The sequence below is a fragment of the Lithobates pipiens genome, unplaced genomic scaffold (assembly GCF_037356315.1).
Source record: "Lithobates pipiens isolate NorthernLeopardFrog02 unplaced genomic scaffold, aLitPip1_a1.2 Scaffold_8, whole genome shotgun sequence".
NCBI lineage: Eukaryota > Metazoa > Chordata > Amphibia > Anura > Ranidae > Lithobates > Lithobates pipiens.
Window position 1 is genome coordinate 492,595,176 of NW_027507903.1, and position 20,808 is coordinate 492,615,983.

The following is a 20,808-nucleotide window of genomic DNA, read 5'->3' on the forward strand; positions in this document are numbered from 1 at the left end:
CTGTTTGCTACATATATCTAACTACTCACTGAGTAGGTACAAAAAAATTGGTTGTTCGCCACATGCTAAACACAGCAAAAACAATTATTCCAAGACACTGGAAATCAACACATTCACCCACAATAATGGAATGGCTATCTGAGGTGGACTCACTTTACAAGATGGAAGAAACTGTCAATGACCTCAGAAAGGACTGATAAATTCCACAAGCTATGGAAATCTTGGTTCACCTTCAAGTACTCAGACTCTTTTGCCAAGATGCAAAATGGCTGACTACACAAGATGGGTGCGATGCCCAGACACACTTAATTCAAATTTCCCTATAGGAACTAATGTAGGTCACTTTTGAATCTGTCTGTCTAATATAAAAATCATTTATATACAACAGAAGCAAATACTCTAAAAACCCTCTACCTTCCCATTATCCACCTCCCACCCCTCTCCCCCCCCCCCCCCCCTCTTCTTTTTTCCCTTTTAACTTATATTTCCCCCCTCTTTTTATTATTTTATTGTTTTGTTAGTATCTATTCTCTTTAGGTTATAACTCTCAAGACACTCACAAAAATATAACCCTTGATCTTGAATTATAATGATATGCAAGGCGCAAGGGGTTTTCATAATATGCAAAGTTTTAATAGCTTTATCAACAGTTATAACAGTTTAATTGGTAATATGGGCTGTATATTCAAACAGGAAAAGTATTAATATCGGAACGCAAATCAAAAATGAAACAAAATGGCTGTAATGTATGATGCCCTACAAGAATGTAATGATTATTTTACTTATGTTGTTATGACAATATATTTGCTCAATAAAAACTTTTATTGGAAAAAAAAAATGATTTACTTTGGTGAATTTCAGGTAATATCTGGTCGGAGTTGAGGGAAAGATGGATGGTGCTAAATATAGGGATATTCTTGGGCAAAACCTATACCAATCTGTGTGATTTGAGGCTAGGACGGAGGTTCACCTTCCAGCAGGACAATGACCCCAAACACACTGCCCAATGCCGCCCAGTCCACATAATTTCTAGGAATTTCACCTCTGTGGCAGGTCCTTGGACTTTGTTTCTGTTGATAGCTCACCCTCTGTTCTCCATGTGTTGTATCAGCAGGTACAGTGCTTCAGTTACATCTTCTCTTGTCCCAGAAATTATTATATAATCAGTGTAGTGAAATACAGCGACTTTTTAAATTCAGGGTACTTAAATCTCAGGCAATCAGTCCATGACAAATCGTTGGAGAATGAAGATAGCCTTGCGGAAGGACAGTGAAAGTATACTGGCAGCCGTCCCACATCATAGCAAACTGGTCTTGACACTCTGGGTCTATCAAAATTGAAAAGAAAGCATTAGCCAGGTCTATCACAGCATGATATTCTCCTCCTAGAAATTTTATCAACAATTGAGATCATATCTGGTACAGCTGACTTCAATGGAGCAGCCACTCTGTTTAGACTTCTGTAATCCATAGTCATTCTATATGTTCCATCAGGTTTCTTTACTGGGAACACCAGAGACAAGAAAGGACTTACAGCAGGTCTAAGGTTCCCTACTCTTAACAGTTCTCCCCAATTTCTTTGTGGCCTCCAGGAAGTCTGTACTGCTTGAGACAGACTGGCTTCTCTGGTGGAGGAGTGTAGACAGCAGTCCCTTTCGTATGACCTCTGACCACAGCCTTCACCGCCCTAACCAGATACGCTTTATCAGGATACCTGAATGTACCCCTTTCAGTCTGAATTGTCTGACCTTGAAGTACATCCATCCCGAGAATATTTTCGGGTAATTCTGATACCAAATAATTTGTCATAAATCCTGATCCCTTGCCAATAGCCAATTTCACCCGTATCCTAACTGCTGGTGTGGTTTGCCCTCCCAAACCTTCTACATAAATCAATTCCCCTTTGTGATGGGAAGGATTTCCTGGCAAAAGTGTAACTTCAGCTTCGATATCAACTAAGTCCATTACATGTGTAGGAGAAGATGACTTCCCCCACCATACTATGACAGGTGCAAATGGGCGTTGGTCTCCTGCTGTCATTCCCCTCACTACTATTACAGGAGACTCTACACAAGTAAATGCGCAAAAACAGGGTCAAAGATTTTTCCCAATGTCCACCAGTCTCTCACCAATTGAAACCAAAAATCCAATTATATGAATGAGAGTCCATATTATGTTAAGATCCGTATGATTATAAATATAAAAGCTACTGTCCAGTAGAACAAAGGAAAGCATTTAAAACCAGGAGCTCCATATCCAGGGCTGCCATCAGTGAAGGACAGAAACCATGTTCCAAAGTCTGTGAAAAAAAGCAAAGGAAGAGGCGCCTCTGGGTGTAGAGATAACATGCACTTTAATTATAAAAACGTATTTAATACAGGCAACTCACATTTTGGATGTGATCCATGAGCATTCAGTCACTTTAACCACTTGCCGACCAGCGCACGCCGATGTACATCGACAGAATGGCACGGGCAGGCAAATGGGCGTACCTGTACGTCCCTTTAAATTTGCCGCCCTGCCATCTGGTCGGGACCCCCGTGAATCCGGTCGCGGGACCCGCGGACTCAATCGCCGCGGGCATACCCGCGATCATCTCACGGAGCGGCCGAATGAAGAAATGCCGTTGTAAATAGCATTTCTCCATTCTGCCTAGCAACTAGTGACGCTGATCTCTGCTCCATGTGATTGGAGCAGAGATCAGTGTTCACTAAATTAAAGCCCAACCCCCCCACAGTTAGTAACACACCCCTAGGAACACTTAACCCCTACACTGCCACCCACTGGTTAACCCTTTCACTGCCAGTGTCATTTACACAGGAATCACTGCATTTATATAGCAGTGATTACTGTATAAATGACAATGGTCCCAAAAATGTGTCAAAAATGTCCGATGTGTCCGCCACAATGTCACAGTCACAATAAAAATCAATAATCGCTTATTGCGATTTTTTTTACCAAAAATATGTAGAAGAATACATATCGGCCTAAACTGAGGGAAATTTTTTTTTTTTATATATTTTTGGGGGATATTTATTATAACAAAAAGTAAAAAATAATGCATTTTTTTCAAAATTGTCGCTCTATTTTTGTTTATAGCGCAAAAAATAAAAAACACAGAGGTGATCAAATACCACCAAAAGAAAGCTCTATTTGTGGGAAAAAAAGGAAGTCAATTTTATTTGGGAGCCACGTCGCATGACCGCTCAATTGTCAGTTAAAGCGACGCAGTGCCGAATCGCAAAAAGTGGTCTGGTCTTTGACCAGCAAAATGGTCCGGTCTGTAAGTGGTTAAAAGCTGAGCATGGATGTGATCATCCGATAGTCCATCAAGCTGAGGCGCTGTAGCCGCTAGCGGCCAGGAAGTGGCACAGACGCCGGCCGTGGAGCGCAGTTCAAAGCAGAACAAAGTCTGAATCTCCGGCGGAGAGAGATGACATCATGAGGTGGGTGCGACCGGTTTCGTGAGCGTACAGGCTGAGGTTGTTTAACAGGCGCGCTCCTTCATCAAGCCTTCATAAAGATAGGGAACTTCCCCTTTTCTGAGCCTCTATAACTGCTCCCCAGGATAAGGGGATTTGGTTTTGGGCTCATGTGCAGTGTTGGGAATTGGTTTGGGGCTAACAGGAGGGGTTTGTTCTGTTTTCTCTAAATCTAGGCTGAAGTTATCCTAACTAGGAGTAGTGTTTCTAACCCTGACAATTTTCCCCACTAAATGTTTCCACCTCTTCAACATTTCTGCAGTAGAAACCCCATATATCTCATGTTTAGGTACTCCTGCCTTTAACCACTTGAGATCCGCGCTATAGTCAAATGACGGCTACAGTGCGGATCTCAATTTCCGGGACTACGTCTATTGACGTCGTCCCCTTTAAGAGTTCCCCGCGCGCTCCCAGGAGCGCGCATCGGGGAAAATCTGTGTTGGCCGTGTCCCCTGGACACAGCCAATCACAGATCGCTGTAAACGGCCAATCACAGCGGCCGTTTACAGCGCGATCGCCTCCTCCAATGGGTGATGATCTCAAATGTAAACAAATGAGATCATCACCCATTGCCGAATGTGTCTCCTCACACAGCGATAGCGTGTGAGGAGACAGATAACAGTGAGTGAGTGTTCTCTACGTGCCAGTGCTAATATAAACGTGCCAGTCCTAATATAAACCCTGCCAGTGCCCAGATCTACCCTGCCAGTGCCCAGATATACCCCACCTGTGCCCAGATCTACCCCACCTGTGTCCAGATCTACCCCACCTGTGCCCACCTGTGCCCACCTGTGCCCACCTGTGCACCGCCAGTGCCCACCTGTGCACCGCCAGTGCTCCATCTGTGCACCACCAGTGCCCGCCAGTGGCCATCTGTTCACCGCCAGTGCCCGCCAGTGCCAATCGGTGCCCATCTGTACCAATCGGTGCCCATCTGTGCCTCAGCAGTGCCCATCTGTGCCACCTCAGCAGTGCCCATCTGTGCCGCCTCAGCAGTGCCCATCTGTGCCCATCTGCTGCCTTATCAGTGCACATCCCTGCAATAAATCAGTGCACATCTGTGCCGACCCATCAGTGCCCATCTGCCGACTCAGCAGTGCCCATCTGTGCCGACTCAGCAGTGCCCATCTGTGCCGACTCAGCAGTGCCCATCTGCCGCCTCAGCAGTGCCCATCTGCTGCCTCAGCAGTGCCCATCTGCCGCCTCAGCAGTGCCCATCTGCCGCCTCATCAGTGCACATCCGTGCAATAAATCAGTGCACATCTGTGCCGACCTATCAGTGCCCATCTGCCGCCTCAGCAGTGCCCATCTGTGCCGCCTCAGCAGTGCCCATCTACTGCCTCAGCAGTGCCCATCTGCTGCCTCAGCAGTGCCCATCTGCCGCCTCAGCAGTGCCCATCTGCCGCCTCATCAGTGCACATCCGTGCAATAAATCTGCACATCTGTGCAATAAATCAGTGCACATCTGTGCCGACCCATCAGTGCCCATTTGTGCCACCTCAAAAGCGCCCATCTGTGCCACCTCAAAAGCGCCCATCTGTGCCACCTCATCAGTGCCCATCAGTGCTACCATGGCTAAACGTGTCTTTTCCGCTGAGGAGGCGTACCAAATTATTTCCACGGCCGACGAGAGCAACGGGGAGCTCTCTTCAGATTCCTTTTCGGATTCGGATTCTGAAGCCGACGTAAATTATGAGCCAGTCCTCAGCAGTGAAACACTGACTGATGAATCCGAGGAGGAAGATATCCGGCCCATCAAGCGAAGGCGTTCTAGTGAGGCAGTGCCGTCCACCAGCACCGCAGTGCCGTCCACCAGCACCGCAGTGCCGTCCACCAGCACCGCAGTGCCGTCCACCAGCACCGCAATGCCGTCCACCAGCACCGCAGTGCCCCAGCAAGAAAGGCCAAGTACCACTGGGGTGTCATCTCAGCCCCAAAGGGTTAGGAGTCATGCTGGCCTTCCCTATGCCCTTCAGAACCCCTTGTGGCTTCCTCCTAATTCAGGAGAGGCCAATGTTCCCCCTTTCACCGCCCAGCCAGGAGTCCAGGTGGACACGGAGAATTTTAGCCCTATAGATTTTTTTAATTAAATTTTTAAGGAGGACATGTTGGCGTCAATTGTGGCCCAGTGCAACCTGTATGCACAACAATTTATTTTTCAAAATCCGACCTCCTATTATGCCCGTCCCTACGAATGGAGAGACCTAACGGTGGAGGAGTTCAAGCTATTTTTAGGCCTCACATTTAATATGGGACTCAACAAAAAAAATCAATTACGTACCTACTGGTCAACCCACCCCCTCCACCACTCACCGCTCTTCTCCGCGGTAATGCCCAGAACCAGATATCAGATCATCCTGAGGTTCTTACATTTCAGTGACAATTCCCAGTGCCTTCCACGAAATGATCCAAATTATGACCGCCTTTACAAAATTCGACCAATACTAAATTATTTTTCAGAAATATTCCCCAAATTGTTTACCCCGGACCAACACATATGTGTGGATGAGTCCCTTATTAAATTTAGTGGCAGGCTTAGAATGAAGCAATTTATGCCCAGCAAAATGGCCCGCTATGGGGTGAAGGTCTACAAATTATGTGACCGAGCCACAGGGTACACATATTCATTCAAGGTGTACGAAGGGAAGGACACCCAGCTACAGCCCCCTAATTGTCCGGACTACTTGGGATCCAGCGGAAAAATTGTTTGGGACCTCATATACCCCCTACTGGATAAAGGCTACCACCTCTATGTAGATAACTTCTACACATCTCTGCCCCTGTTCCACAACCTTCACCGGAAGAAGACGCCAGCATGTGGCACTGTAAAAAGAATCGGAAGGGCTTTCCTCAAAGTCTGGTGAACAAGAAGCTGCGGAAAGGAGAAACCGCAAGTCTAAGAAACAAGGAGGTTCTGGCAGTGAAGTGGAGGGACAGAAGGGATGTATACATGTTATCTTCTATCCACAACGATACCTTCGTGGAAATCCCCAGAAGGAATGGCCCGTAAAGAAACCCAAATGTATTTCCGAATATAATTTGTTCATGGGAGGAGTCGACTTCAACGACCAAATGATGGAACCATATCTGGTCACAAGGCGGACATACCATTGGTACAAAAAAGTAGCAATTTATTTTTTTCAATTGGCCATTTATAATTCATATGTCATTTACCGCAACGCCACCCAAAACCCCAAACGTTTCTTTGGCTACCAGGAGGAAGTTTTCACAGCCCTTATTTTCCCAAACGGCCCACCAGAAAATATCAGATCAGACGTTGTTAGTCGACTCTCCGAGCGCCACTTTTCGGATAAAATCCCCCCCAAACCAACAGGCAAAAGACGCCAAAAAAGATGTAAGGTGTGTACCAGAGCAGGAGTCAGAAGAGACACATCTTATTATTGTGCACAATGTCCTTCCCAACCAGGCCTCTGTATAGGCGACTGTTTTCGGCGTTACCATACTTCAATAAATTTTTAGTGAAGTATGGTAAACATAATCCCCAGTTCCTGCCTTCATACACCTTCACATCCCTTATGCCACTGCCTGCTCTGTAACTGACCCTGGCTTGTTATTTGACCACTCTTATGCCTGCCGATTCTGTACATACCGCTGCCTGATCTGGAACTGACCCTGGACTGTTATTCGACCATGCTTCTGCCTAACGATTCTGTACATACCTCTGCCTGATCTGGAACTGACCCTGGACTGTTATTCGACCATGCTTCTGTCTAACGATTCTGTACATATCTCTGCCTGATCTGGAACTGACCTTGGACTGTTTGACCACGATATTTGCCTGCCTCTTGGACTGATCTTGTATTCTGCAACTGGACTAGTGGGATTCAACACGGGGTCTCACATATGTGAGGGGCTCCAGTATAGTTTTTCTGGAAGAAGAAAACAATTTTCTTTGTTTTCTTATTCCTAGATTAGGGTCTGGAGACTCGGAGGCTTCAAAGAGATTTGGGAGGGAGAAGCCTCTACCCCTATCCCCATTCTGTCCTGAACGAGGCTCTACTTCTGTCTGCTGCCTGTAGGACTTACTGCCATCATGCCGCACTGACCACACCACAAGGACCTGCCTACTACCAGGACCAATATTTTTGGCACTGCTGACATCTCTGCACTAACCCTGGACTGTAATATGGACAGTATCCCTGCCTGCTGCCTAAAAAACTGTGTTCGCTGTTGCTGACCAAGTCCCTGCCTGCTGCCTGGACCAGTGATATCCTCCTGTGGACAACTGCGCTTCTAAAACCACAGGTAATCTTTTCTTTACCCTTTGCTCAGCATAATGTATTTGGGGGTGTAATTCTTGGTATGTGCAGGCTATGTGTCCCTGGAACGCCGACGGTGTTTCTTGCATGTTGCACCTCTGTATGTGGCCAGGCTGTGTAAACGTCTCACACATGTGGTATCGTTATACTCAGGAGGAGTAGTAGAATGTATTTTGGGGTGTTATTTTTGCTATGTAAATGCTATGTGTTGGAAATATCTTATAAACGGACAACTTTGTGTAAAAAAAAATGCGTTTTCATTTTTTTCCACATTTTCCAAAAACTTCTGGAAAAAAATGAACCATTGAAAAGACTCATTATGCCTCATAGATTATACGTTGGGGTGTTAGCTTTCCAAAATGGGGTCATTTTCTGGACGTTTCCATTGCCCTGGTGTTCCAGGGTCTTCAAAACTGTAATAGGTGGTTGAGAAATGAAATGTGTAATTTATGCTCCTAGAATGCCTGAAGGTGCTACTTCAAAATTAGGCCTCTGTATGTGGTCAGGCTGTGTAAAAGTCTCACACATGTGGTATCGTTATACTCAGGAGGAGTAGTAGAATGTATTTTGGGGTGTTATTTTTGCTATGTAAATGCTATGCGTTGGAAATATCTTATAAACGGACAACTTTGTGTAAAAAAAAATGCGTTTTCATTTTTTTCCACATATTCCGAAAACTTCTGGAAAAAAATGAACCATTGAAAAGACTCATTATGCCTCATAGATTATACGTTGGGGTGTTAGCTTTCCAAAATGGGGTCATTTTCTGGACGTTTCCATTGCCCTGGTGTTCCAGGGCCTTCAAAACTGTAATAGGTGGTTGAGAAATGAAATGTGTAATTTATGCTCCTAGAATGCCTGAAGGTGCTACTTCAAAATTAGGCCTCTGTATGTGGTCAGGCTATGCGAAAGTCTCACACATGTGGTATCGTTATACTCAGGAGGAGTAGGAGAATGTATTTTGGGGTGTTATTTGTGGTATGCACATTCCGTGTGGGAGAAATAAGCTATTACAATGAAAATTTTGTGGGAAAAAAAAAATAAAAATCGTAATTGTGCAAAGAATTGTGGGAAGAAATGACAACTTAAAATAACTAACCATGCCTCTTACTAAATACATTGGAATGTCTACTTTCCAAAAAGGGGTCATTTGGGGGGCATTTGTACTTTCCTGGCTTGTTAGGGTCTCAAGAATGGAGATATGCCTTAGTACATCAGATGTGATCTTTTTTTGCAAATCTTTATGATTTGCACCATAGCTTGTAGACTCTATAAATTTCACACAGATCATATAATATGCAAAAATGTGGGTTATTTTTACCAAAGATGTGTAGTAGTATAAATTGTGGCCAAAATTTATGAAGAAAAATTGCTAATTTGCTAAATTTTGTCACAGAAACGAAGAAAAATTCATTTTTTTTCAAAATTTTCGGTCTTTTTTCATTTATAGCGCAGAAAATAAAAAACCGAGAGGTGATCAAATACCACCAAAAGAAAGCTCTATTGGTATGAAGAAAAGGACAAAAAAATCATTTGGTTACAGTGTTGCATGACTGAGTAATTGTCATTCAAAATGTGAGAGCACTGAAAGCTGAAAATTGGTCTGGGACTGAGGGGGGTTTAAGTGCCCAGTAAGCAAGTGGTTAATTAATTTAAAACATTTCTTTCCTGGAGATAACTAGCCTGGTTTTCTCTTCACCTCCTGTCTTCTCTACCCCATTCCCTTTCTTCTCTGCTTGTATTATACCCTGACAGGTTTTGTTGTAGTCTCCTCTAGCTCCCCCAACTGGCTTAAGAGGGTTCTGGCTTCATGACATTTGCTGTTCAATCCCAGGCCTCCCAGCAAAGACAATAAAGCAGCCCTGAGATTAAATGGTGCAGACTTATTTTTTCCAAATCTTTTTATTAAGTTTCTTAACAAACAAACAAAACAAAACACAACAAGACATCATACACCTTGAACCAAAAATATGAATAAAACTATTTCAAAATCCAGTTTAACAATAATTCATCTACAGGGGAAGGGAAAGGGGGGGGGGGGGCAACATTAGTTCCTTCCTTCTCCTATGACCCGAAACATTTCTCATATGGGAATGCACATATTATTGATAATGGCCCCCATGGGCATTAGATGCTGTATACGGTTTATCCAGCCACTTTGCCCACACTCTATCATACTTACTAGGGCAACCCCTATTCATGCAAGTATCTCTATACAATGGAAGATTATTATTTACTGATTGTTTCCAATAAGAGAGCGTATGGGACCGAGGTTTCTTCCAATGCAACGCAATAGCTTTTCTTGCGTAAAATAATGTTATATTAGCAAACATTCGCTCAGATACTGTAGGAAGAATAGTTTCTACCAAACCCAGTAAACAGACAGACATTGAAACCGGTAGAGGAGCAGAGGTTATAGAATTCAATAAATCCACCACTTCCACCCAAAAAATAACTATATATGGTCAAGTCCAGAAAATATGTGTAAAATCCCCCTGAATCGCTCCACATCGCCAACACGCAGAAGAGCACGCAGGATTTATCTAGTCTGTGTGGATCATACTGTGACAGACTGACCCTTGACAGCGGCTTTTGGAGGGGACTGAATACTACAGATTATGGGCCCTGGCATTTGGGGGAACATGCTCTTTGTGAGCTGTATGCCTGGGGACCCTTGAGGTGGTGTTACTTTGGATTCAGGTCCATGTCCCCCAAGAGACACAGACTCTGGGGACCCTTTATATGCCATATGATAAATAGTGACTGATTCATAATGTTGGGGCTCATAGAAGATGCTGATGTCATCAACTCCAGCCACCTGTCTGTTGTCTGCTATAAAGTGTTTATTGTAAATCAGGCTAGTGTGGGCTCTAAGCTTTGTACACACGGTCAGAGAATCTGTCGGAATGTGTCCTATCGGACCGTGTTGTCGGATAATCCACTGTGTGTGGTATGCATCGGACTGTTTCCGTCGGAATATCCGTCGGACCAAATTTTCAAACTTGCTGGAAATATTTTCCGACAAACTGGTCCGATAGGACATACTCCGATCATGTGTAGAGAATTTCGATCGCACAAAGTGCCACGCATGCTCAGATCAAATTCCTACATCAAAGCTATTGGCTACTAGCCTGAACGTAGTCCCATCGTAACGAAATTACGTCATCACGTTCTGAAAGATCGGATTTTTCGACAACTTTGTCCAACCGTGTGTATGCAACAGTTTCGGACAAGATCCGATGGACAAAATCCGACGGACAAAATCCGACGGATTTGGTTGTCGAAATGTCCGACCGTGTGTACAAGGGCTAAGAGTTTTTCACCCATTGTTGTTTGTGTTAATTAACTCTGAAATTGTGAGAAGGTTTTCTTGGATTTGCCCAAAGACTATTCTTGGTTGTTAATTCTGAACAATACATGATCATTGAAAGAGCTGATCACATTGACCTCCGGAGACGGACTGTCTGGTCCCCTAGGCTGATTTAAGTGCTGTGTTAATTAACATGTTAATTATATTATTGTCTTTTAAATTGTTGCTGGGGGGGGGGGGGGGGTAATCCATGAGCCAGCCCTACCTCATTATCTAACCCCTTGTGTTAAAAGTGTATAAAAGGGCTTTATTCTGTCCAATAAATCATTCAAGATTCTACAAGCTATTTTCCGCGAGACTTGTATTTAATGCAGCTAGAAATAATATATCTCTCTGACGGTCAGACTGGAGGAAGCTGTATTACTGACGGAAGCACTAAGCGGAGTGGGGGATAGGATCCGTTACACTGGTGGCAAGCAGTGGGACATTTCATGCAGTCTGGGACATCCAAACCTCCACCTGGATCCAAGGTCCGGATAGCAGGAGAGAAGAGGCAAGGTACAGATATCAGCCGCCATGGAAGAGGAATTCAGAAGGAGATTGCGAGAGATGCAGATACAGCACAGAGTACCAGTATCGGAGCAGGTCCTGCTGGGATGGTTTAATTCTATCCACTGCGAACTCTGGAAGGAAGCGCTAGCCCTTGAGCAGCAACACCAGGGAAAAGTTCTCCCCTCCATCCAGGAAAGGTACTGGTCGCAGTATGGATTGCGGGTGCTGTTTTTGGGAGAAAAAACGCACAAGGAGCAGACAGCTGAATTAAGCAGTCTGGTCTGGGCAGAGATGTGGCTGGATGAGAGCTACAAAGCCCTCCGGTGGCATGTATCCCAAACATGCCTTTGCATAGTGGATGACAGCCCAATAGAAGGCTTTGGCTACGGCAGCCTAGGACTATTGTATGTGAAGCTGACAGGGGACCCTAACTTTGGGAGTGATTTGGAGTGGCGGGTGGACGAAATCATGGATTTCAGAGAAGGGCTATTGAACATCTTAGAAGTGCACTGGGCACTTGAAGATAAAGAGTTTCTGGCCGTTCAGGAATGGGAGCTGGAGATCGCCTACAGATGGCTGCTAGACCCTGCACAGCACCAGGGCTGGGCTCCCTTTGCCTGGGACTGGAGTAACAGTGTGCTTTGCCAACCTGCCCCCACAACTATGGACGCGGAGGTCTTATGGTGGATGCAGCAAGTGCATGTGTTTATTGTAAATCAGGCTAGTGCGGGCTCTAATGCCCCGTACACACGACCAGACTTTTCAACATCAAAAGTCTGACGGAATGATTCCGGCAGACTATTCGAACGTGTGTGGGCTGCAGCGGACTTTTGATTTGCAAAAGTCCGACAGACTTTAGAAATGGAACATGCTTCAAATTTTTCCGCCAGAACTCTGCCGGACCCAGAAATCCGCTCGTGTGTGTGCTAGACTGACGGACTAAAACCGACACTAGGGCAGCTATTGGCCACTGGCTATGAACTTCCTTATTCTAGTCCAGTCATACGTCATCACGTTCGAATCCGTCGGAGTTTGGTGTGATTGTGTGTGGCCAAGTCCGTTCATTCGGAAAGTCCGTCAGAACTCTGTCAGAACTCCGTCAGAACTCCGTCGAAAGTCTGCCGGACTTAAGTCCTGTCGTGTGTACGCGGCATAAGTCTTTCACCCATTGTTGTTTGTGTTAATTAACTCTGCTATTGTGAGAAGGTTTTCTTGGATTTGCCCTAATACTATTCTTGGTTGTTAATTCAGAACAATACATGATCATTGAAGGAGCTGATCACATTGACCTCTGGAGACGGACTGTCTGGTCACTTAGGCTGCCTTAAGTGCTGTGTTAATTAAAATGTTAATTATATAATTGTCTTTTAAGTTGTTGCTAGAGGGGAGGGGGGGAGTATCCATGAGCCAGCCCTACCTCGTTATCTAACTCCTTGTGTTAAAAGTGTATAAAATGGCTTTATTCTGCCCAATAAATCATTCAAGATTCTACAAGCTATTTTCGGCTAGACTTGTATTCAATGCAGCTATTATAATATATCTCTGTGATGGTCAGACTTGAGGAAGCGATATTACCGACGGAAGCACTCAGCAGAGTGTGGGATAGGATTTGTTACACATACGATCTCTCAAAGATATCAAAGATCGCAGAGGGAAATCCCACACACCCCTCCAATCTTCCATATCTAAATCTGGTATATATCGCACCCACCTAGCTCTAAGAACCTCTAATGGTAGGATAAAAAATGTATATAATATGAGAATACAATCTCGAGGTGGGCTTATCCAGACATTTAGACCTAAGCAATAGTTCTAAATTAGATTGTCTAATCATTAAGCTACCCTGTGGAAATTGTGCATAAAAAGTATTAAGAAGCTGTAAATCTCTAAATAGATGAGAATTTGGGACATTAAAAGTCAAAGTAAGTGTTGAGAAGGTAGATCATTTCCAATCAGTACCCACTTGAGAAAGTATTTTTATATTATATTTAGTCCATGCAATAGGCTCTGGTGCTTTAAAAAAAATGAGAAAGAGTAGGATTAAACCATAAAGGGGCACTTGGAGAAAATACTTCATTAGCTTAGAGCGCAGAGCAGACGTAAAGGGTTCCATATCTGGACACATCCTTTCTGGAAACATATTTAATCCGGTTACACAACCCATCTCATGTAACCTAGAAATACCCTCTCCTATTGATCTCCAGGACTAGGTATTTTCCATTTTACTCTATAGCTATACTCGCACAAGCTACATAACACACCACAGAAAAACAGGTCTGCTTCAGTTGAACTTTAGCACACTCCTGGTCAGTGTACTGGACAGTGTAGTGATCAGTGGAGTGTAGTGGACAGAGCAGTGGTCAGTGTAGTGTAGTGGACACAGCAGTGGTCAGTGCAGTGTAGTGGACAGTGGAGTGTAGTGGACAGAGCAGTGGTCAGTGTAGTGTAGTGTAGTGGACAGTGCAGTGGTCAGTGTAGTGTAGTGTAGTGGTCAGTGTAGTGGACAGAGCAGTGGTCAGTGCAGTGTAGTGGACAGTGGAGTGTAGTGGACAGTGGAGTGTAGTGGACACCGCAGTGGTCAGTGTAGTAGACAGAGGAGAGGTCAGTGTAGTATAATTGGCAGTGTAGTAGACAGAGTAGTTTAGTGGTCAGGTAGGTCAATGTAGTGTAATGGACAGTGTAGTGGACAGAACAGTGGTCAGTGTAGTGTAGTGGACAGTGTAGTGTAGTGAACAGAGCAGTGGTCAGTGTAGTGTAGTTGACAGAGCAGTGGTCAGTGTAGTGTAATTGACAGTGTAGTGGACAGAGTAGTGTAGTGGTCAGGTAGGTCAGTGTAGTGCAATGGACAGTGTAGTGAACAGAGCAGTGGTCAGTGTAGTGTAGTGGACGGAGCAGTGGTCAGTGTAGTCTAGGGGACTGTGTAGTGTAATGGACAGTCTAGTGGACAGAGGAGTGTAGTGGTCAGGTAGGTCAGTGTAGTGTAATGGACAGAGCAGTGGTCATTGTAGTGTAGTGGACAGAGCAGTGGTCAGTGTAGTGAACGGAGTAGTGGTCAGTGTAGTGTAGTGGGCAGAGAATTGGTCAGTGTAGTGTAGTGTAGTGTAGTAGTCAGTGTAGTGTAGTGGACAGAGCAGTGGTCAGTGTAGTGTAATTGACAGTGTAGTGGACAGAGTAGTGGTCAGTGTAGTCTAGTGGACAGTGTAGTGTAATGGACAGTGGAGTGGACAGAGCAGTGGTCAGTGTATTGTAGTAGTCCGTGTAGTGGCCAGTGTAGTGTAGTGGTCAGTGTAGTGGACAGGGCAGTGTTCAGTGTAGTGGTCAGTGTAGTGGACAGAGCAGAGGTCAGTGTAGTGATCAGTGTAGTGCAGTGGACAGAGCAGTGGTCAGTGTAGTGTAGTGGGCAGTGTAGTGGTCAGTGTAGTGGACAGAGCAGGGGTAAGTGTAGTGTAGTGGTCAGTATAGTGATCAGTGGAGTGTAGTGGACAGAGCAGTGGTCAGTACAGTGTAGTGGATAGTGTAGTGTAGTGGGCAGTGGAGTGTAAGGGACAGAGCAGTGGTCAGTGTAGTGGACAGAGCAGTGGTCAGTGTAGTGTAATGGACAGTGTAGTGGACAGAGCAGTGGTCAGTGTAGTGTAGTGGACAGTGTAGTGTAGTGAACAGAGCAGTGGTCAGTGTAGTGTAGTGGACGGAGCAGTGGTCAGTGTAGTCTAGGGGACTGTGTAGTGTAATGGACAGTGTAGTGGACAGGTAGGTCAGTGTAGTGTAATGGACAGAGCAGTGGTCAGTGTAGTGTAGTGGACAGAGCAGCGGTCATTGTAGTGAACAGAGCAGTGGTCAGTGTAGTGGTCAGTGTAGTGGACAGAGCAGTGGAGTGGAGTGGACAGAGCAGTGGTCAGTGTAGTGTAGTAGTCTGAGTGTGTAGTGGCCAGTGTAGTGTAGTGGTCAGTGTAGTGGACAGGGCAGTGTTCAGTGTAGTGGTCAGTGTTGTGGACAGAGCAGTGGTCAGTGTAGTGATCAGTGGAGTGTAGTGGACAGAGCAGTGATCAGTGTAGTGTAGTGGTCAGTGTAGTGTAGTGGTCAGTGTAATGGACAGAGCAGTGGTAAGTGCAGTGTAGTGGACAAAGCAGTGGTCAGTGCAGTGGTCAGTGTAGTGTAGTGGACCAAGCAGTGGTCAGAGCAGTGTAGTGGATAGTGTAGTGTAGTGGACAGTGGAGTGTAAGGGACAGAGCAGTGGTCAGTGTAGTGTAGTGTAGTGGACAGAGCAGTGGTCAGTGTAGTGTAATTGACAGTGTAGTGGATAGAGTAGTTTAGTGGTCAAGTAGGTCAGTGTAGTGTAATGGACAGTGTAGTGGACAGAGCAGTAGTTAGTGTAGTGGTCAGTGTAATGTACTGGTCTGTGTATTGGACAAAGCAGTGGTAAGTGTAGTGTAGTGGTCAGTGTACTGGACAGAGCAGTGGTCAGTGTAGGGTAGTGGACAGAGCAGTGGTCAGTGTAGTGTAGTGTAGTGTATTGGTCAGTGTAGTGGACAGAGCAGTGGTCAGTGTAGTGTAGTGGTCAGTGTAGTGTAGTGGACAGAGCAGTGGTCAGTGCAGTGTAGTGGACAGTGTAGTGATCAGTGGAGTGGAGTGGACAGAGCAGTGGTCAGTGTAGTGTAATGGACAGAGCAGTGCTCAGTGCAGTATAGTGGATAGTGTAGTGGACAGTGGAGTGAAGTGGACAGAGCAGTGCTCAGTGTAGTGTAGTGTAGTGGACAGAGCAGTGGTCAGTGTAGTGGCCAGTGTAGTGTAGTGGCCAGTGTAGTGGTCAGTGTAGTGGACTGAGCAGTGGTCAGTGTAGTGATCAGTGGAGTGTAGTGGACAGAGCAGTGGTCAGTGTAGTGGTCAGTGTAGTGTAGTGGACAGAGCAGTGGTCAGTGTAGTGTACTGGTCAGTGTAGTGATCAGTGGAGTGTAGTGGTCAGTGTAGTGTAGTGGTTAGTGTAGTGGACAGAGCAGTGGTCAGTGCAATGTAGTGGACAGAGCAGTGGTCAGTGTAGTGTAGTGGACAGAGCAGTGGTTAGTGCAGTGTAGTGGATAGTGTAGTGGTCAGTGTAGTGTAGTGGACAGTGGAGTGTAGTGGACAGAGCAGTGGTCAGTGTAGTGTAGTGGACAGAGCAGTGGTCAGTGTAGTGTAATTGACAGTGCAGTGGACAGAGTAGTGTAGTGGTCAGGTAGGTCAATGTAGTGTAATGGAAAGTGTAGTGGACAGAGCAGTGATCAGTGTAGTGTAGTAGACAGAGCAGGAGTTAGTGTAGTGGTCAGTGTAGTGGACAGAGCAGTGGTCCGTGTAGTGTAGTGGTCAATGTACTGGACAGAGCAGTGGTCAGTGAAGTGTAGTGGCCAATGTACTGGACAGAGCAGTGGTCAGTGTAGTGTAGTGGTCAGTGTAGTGTAGTGGTCATGGTAATAAACAGAGCAGTGGTCAATGTAGTGGACAGTGTAGTGATCAGTGAAGTGTAGTGGACAGGGCAGTGGTCAGTGTAGTGCAGTGGTCAGCGAAGTGTTGTGGACAGAGCAGTGGTCAGTGCAGTGTAGTGGATAGCATAGTGGATAGTGGAGTGAAGTGAACAGAGCAGTGGTCAGTGTAGTGTAGTGGACAAAACAGTGGTCAGTGTAGTGATCAGATACACAAAAGGAGCGGCGCCTCTGGGTGTAGATTTAAAAACAGTTTTAATCACATAAAGTTAAAAAACTCACATTTCAAAGGTTAAAAAAGTGTGATGGATAAAACAATCCAGGGAGTGGAAGTCATCAGATCAGTCTGCACATCCTGCCGGCTGAAACACTGGAAGCTGGAATCTTTTACAGTTTGGAACATGGTTTCTGTTTCCTTTGGGGCTGCCCTGTGTGTATGAACTCCCTGCCATCGGATCCTCATCTCTGACTAAAATCCTTTATGGACACTTTATATTATGTGGACTCTGTTTGCTTAAACAGCATGTGTATATAATCTCAGGCTACCTGCTCTGTGTGTAAAAAACTCTTAGTGATCTGGTTCACTGTGCATTTACTTGTATATAACAGTGTAGAGAGAGTCCTGCAGCCATACACCCCTGAAGGGGGGGGGGGGGGTCAGCGGAGGGACGGCATGACAGGTGCAGGACAGCCCTGTCGCCATTTTAATTAGTAGCCCCGGGGGCCGCTTTAAGAGGAGGAGTCAGGCGGAGCTGAGGGGCGGAGCTACGGCATGGTACGCGATAGCGGCGTACCATGCTTTCACTCGGAGAGCGGAGGAGGAAGCGATTGCACGCACCCTCCCGCTCGGATCCGGAAGACATCATGGCGGCAGGTACTGAGGCGTTCCTCTTTCAACTGCGGGCGGCGGTGCACAGTCAGGGCACTGCATGGCTCCGGGATCAGATTGCGGCCATGGCGGCAGAGGGGGGGAGCACGGATGGCAGGGGAGCAGGGGCTACACCTCGAGCGGTACAGCCCAGAGGCCGGCCCGGGTGGGCCTAAGCGTGCGGTGGCGGGCACTCCCAGGAGGGATGCGGGCTCTGGGTCGGATGGGCAGCGACAGGATCCCACGGCTTCCACCCCGGGGCCTTCAGAGAGGGGTGAGATGACGCGGAGAGGAGTGCGGAGGAGGGGCCAGGACGCACCAGCGGGGGTGATGGACATGACGCAGGGTTCGGCACCCCCTGCACGGCACCGCTGCACAGGGCGGCCGTTGGGTACAGGGGGGAGGATGGAGGACGCCAGCCCAGACGACGGGGTCAAAACATGCAGCGGGTGGGGGACCCTCCAGTTGCCACGGCCTCCAGTCCCAGGCGCATGGGTAGGAGAGACCGTGTGAGTCAGGAGGCCGAGGCAGTCGCCGCTGGGACAAGCGCATGGAGGAGTCGGCTACCTGGGAGGCGCAGGTCCCCTTCACCAATGCGGGAGAGCGGGGCTGGTGGTCGGGAGCAGAGGGCATCTCGAGTGCAGCACCACAGACCCTTGGCCATGGAAGCTGGTCCATCAGTGAGTCGCACGCCACGTCAGGAACCGCCGGTAGACAGCGGAAGATCCGAGGGCGAGTTGTCGGAGTCGGACGAACATGGCGAGGGCGGTCGGTCGTCGGCGGTGGGTCCGCAGGAAGCGGCTGCGAGGTCCGGTCCTGGGCAGCCCGGTGAGTGTGATAGTTGTCCGGTTTCCGTGGGGTGGGGGGGGGTGTCGGAGCTGGGGGGTCGGCCGAAGGAAAGGGCGCAGGACGCCAGGGTGGGGCAGGAAGGCCTGGGGGGTTTGTTATTGGGCTTGAAGGAGCTGGTTCAGCGGTTTGAGCCTGGGGCCGTGGGGGGACCGGCACAGGCTTGGCCGCAGGCGCCTGGGCCGATCGCGGCCCAGGCTGGTGGAGTGGCCGGGGTGCAGGCTTCTGCACCTACGGTTGAGGTGGGCCCAGCTGCGGTGACGTCGGCGTCGACGGCGGGCAGCCAGGCCGACGGGGGGGGGGGGCAGCAAACAAGCGGAGAAGAGTGCGGGCTCGGTGCGGTTGGCGGATGCGGCGAGGAGCGAAGTGTACGTATGCTTCGAGGGCGCACAAGAGGGACGACTCCGGTGCGGGTGGAAAGGATGGTACCTTTCCTCAATAGGTACCCCGACCGGGTGGGGGCCTGCTTGCTGGAGGATGGGTTTAGGTTTGGTTTTAGGATCCCTTGTTCACTGACTTCAGTGCCCCCTCTGGCAAAAAATTTGAAATCTGCGCTGCAGTATGCAACTGTTGTTTCTGCGAAATTGGAGAAGGAGCTGGCATTGGGTCAGATGGCCGGCCCTTTCCGGGAGATGCCTCTCCCGAACCTAGTGGTTTCCCCACTGGGGGTGGTTCCTAAGAAAGAACCAAATAAGTTCAGATTGATACTTCACCTGTCCTTCCCTAAGGGGGGTTCCGTCAACGATGCCATTGCTCCGGAGGAGTGTGCGGTGACGTACACTTCCTTTGACGCGGCAGTTGCCTGGGTTCGGCGTTATGGCAAGGGGGCGCTGATGGCGAAGTCGGACATCGAATCGGCTTTCCGGCTTCTGCCGGTGCATCCAGAGAGTTTTTGACTTCTGTGTTGTACCTGGGAGGGGGGGTTTTATGTGGACCGGTGCCTTCCGATGGGATGTTCGATTTCGTGCGCCTTCTTTGAACAGTTCCGTTCCTTCTTGGAATGGGCCGTCCACGATGTGTCGGGTCTCAACTCGGTTATCCATTATCTGGACGACTTCTTGTGTGTGGGGCCGGCAGGGTCCAACGTTTGTTCGGTCCTTTTGGGTACGCTTCAACATCTCGCAGAGCAGTTCGGGGTCCCGTTGGCCCCCGAAAAGACGGAGGGTCCTACGGATTGTATCACGTTCTTAGGGATCGTGATCGATTCTGAGAAGATGGAGTGCAGGTTGCCGCTGGACAAGCTAACAAGGCTTCAGGAAGAGATACGCGGGACGATAGGATTGCGTAAGTTGCAACTACGTCGGTTGCAATCGTTGCTAGGGAAGCTGAACTTCGCCTGCCGGATCATGCCAATGGGGTGTGTGTTTTGCCGCCGGCTGGCGGCCGCTACGGCGGGCATTTATGCCCCGACCCATTTTGTGACGCTCAGTCGGGACCTCCAAGAGGACCTGAGGGTGTGGCAGGGGTTCTTGGAGTCCTTTAACGGACGGGCCCTTTGGATGTCTGGGCCCATCAGTAACTGCGATCTGGAACTCTTCACGGATGCGGCTGGGTCCACGGGTTTCGGGGCCTTTTTCAAGGGTCAATGGTGTGCGGCTCGCTGGCCATCGGAGTGGGCGGAGGCTGGACTGCTGAAGAACCTGGTTCTTTTGGAGCTGTTTCCCATTGTGGTGGCTGTTGAGATTTGGGGGGAGTCATTCCGTAACATGAAGGTGAGGTTTAACTGCGACAACCTGGGTGTGGTGCAGGTGGTCAATCGGCTGACGGCGGCCTCTGGGCCGGATGTCAAGCTGTTGCGGCATCTAGTGCTACGGTGTTTGCAGGTTAATTCTTTCCTCTATGCTGTTCATTTACCGGGGGTGGACAACACGGTTGCTGACGCTCTGTCTCGTTTTCAGTGGGACAGATTTCGGGGACTGGCACCGGAGGCGGAGCATCATGGGATCGAATGCCCCGAGGGCCTGTGGGCCATAGCGCTGGAATAGCAGCTCAATGGATCAGGCAATCTGTGAGTAAGG

At 47.7% G+C, this 20,808-nt stretch overlaps 1 long non-coding RNA gene across 1 annotated transcript in view; it reads right to left on the reverse strand.

The window, feature by feature from the left end:
* Positions 1 to 611: 611 nt before the first annotated feature.
* LOC143960462 (uncharacterized) overlaps positions 612 to 20,808 on the reverse strand; it is a 52,197-nt gene continuing 32,000 nt past the window's right edge. Inside the window, exon 2 of the long non-coding RNA XR_013270323.1 lies at positions 612 to 1,327. This is a non-coding gene — a long non-coding RNA (uncharacterized LOC143960462). The remainder of the gene's footprint in view (positions 1,328 to 20,808) is intronic.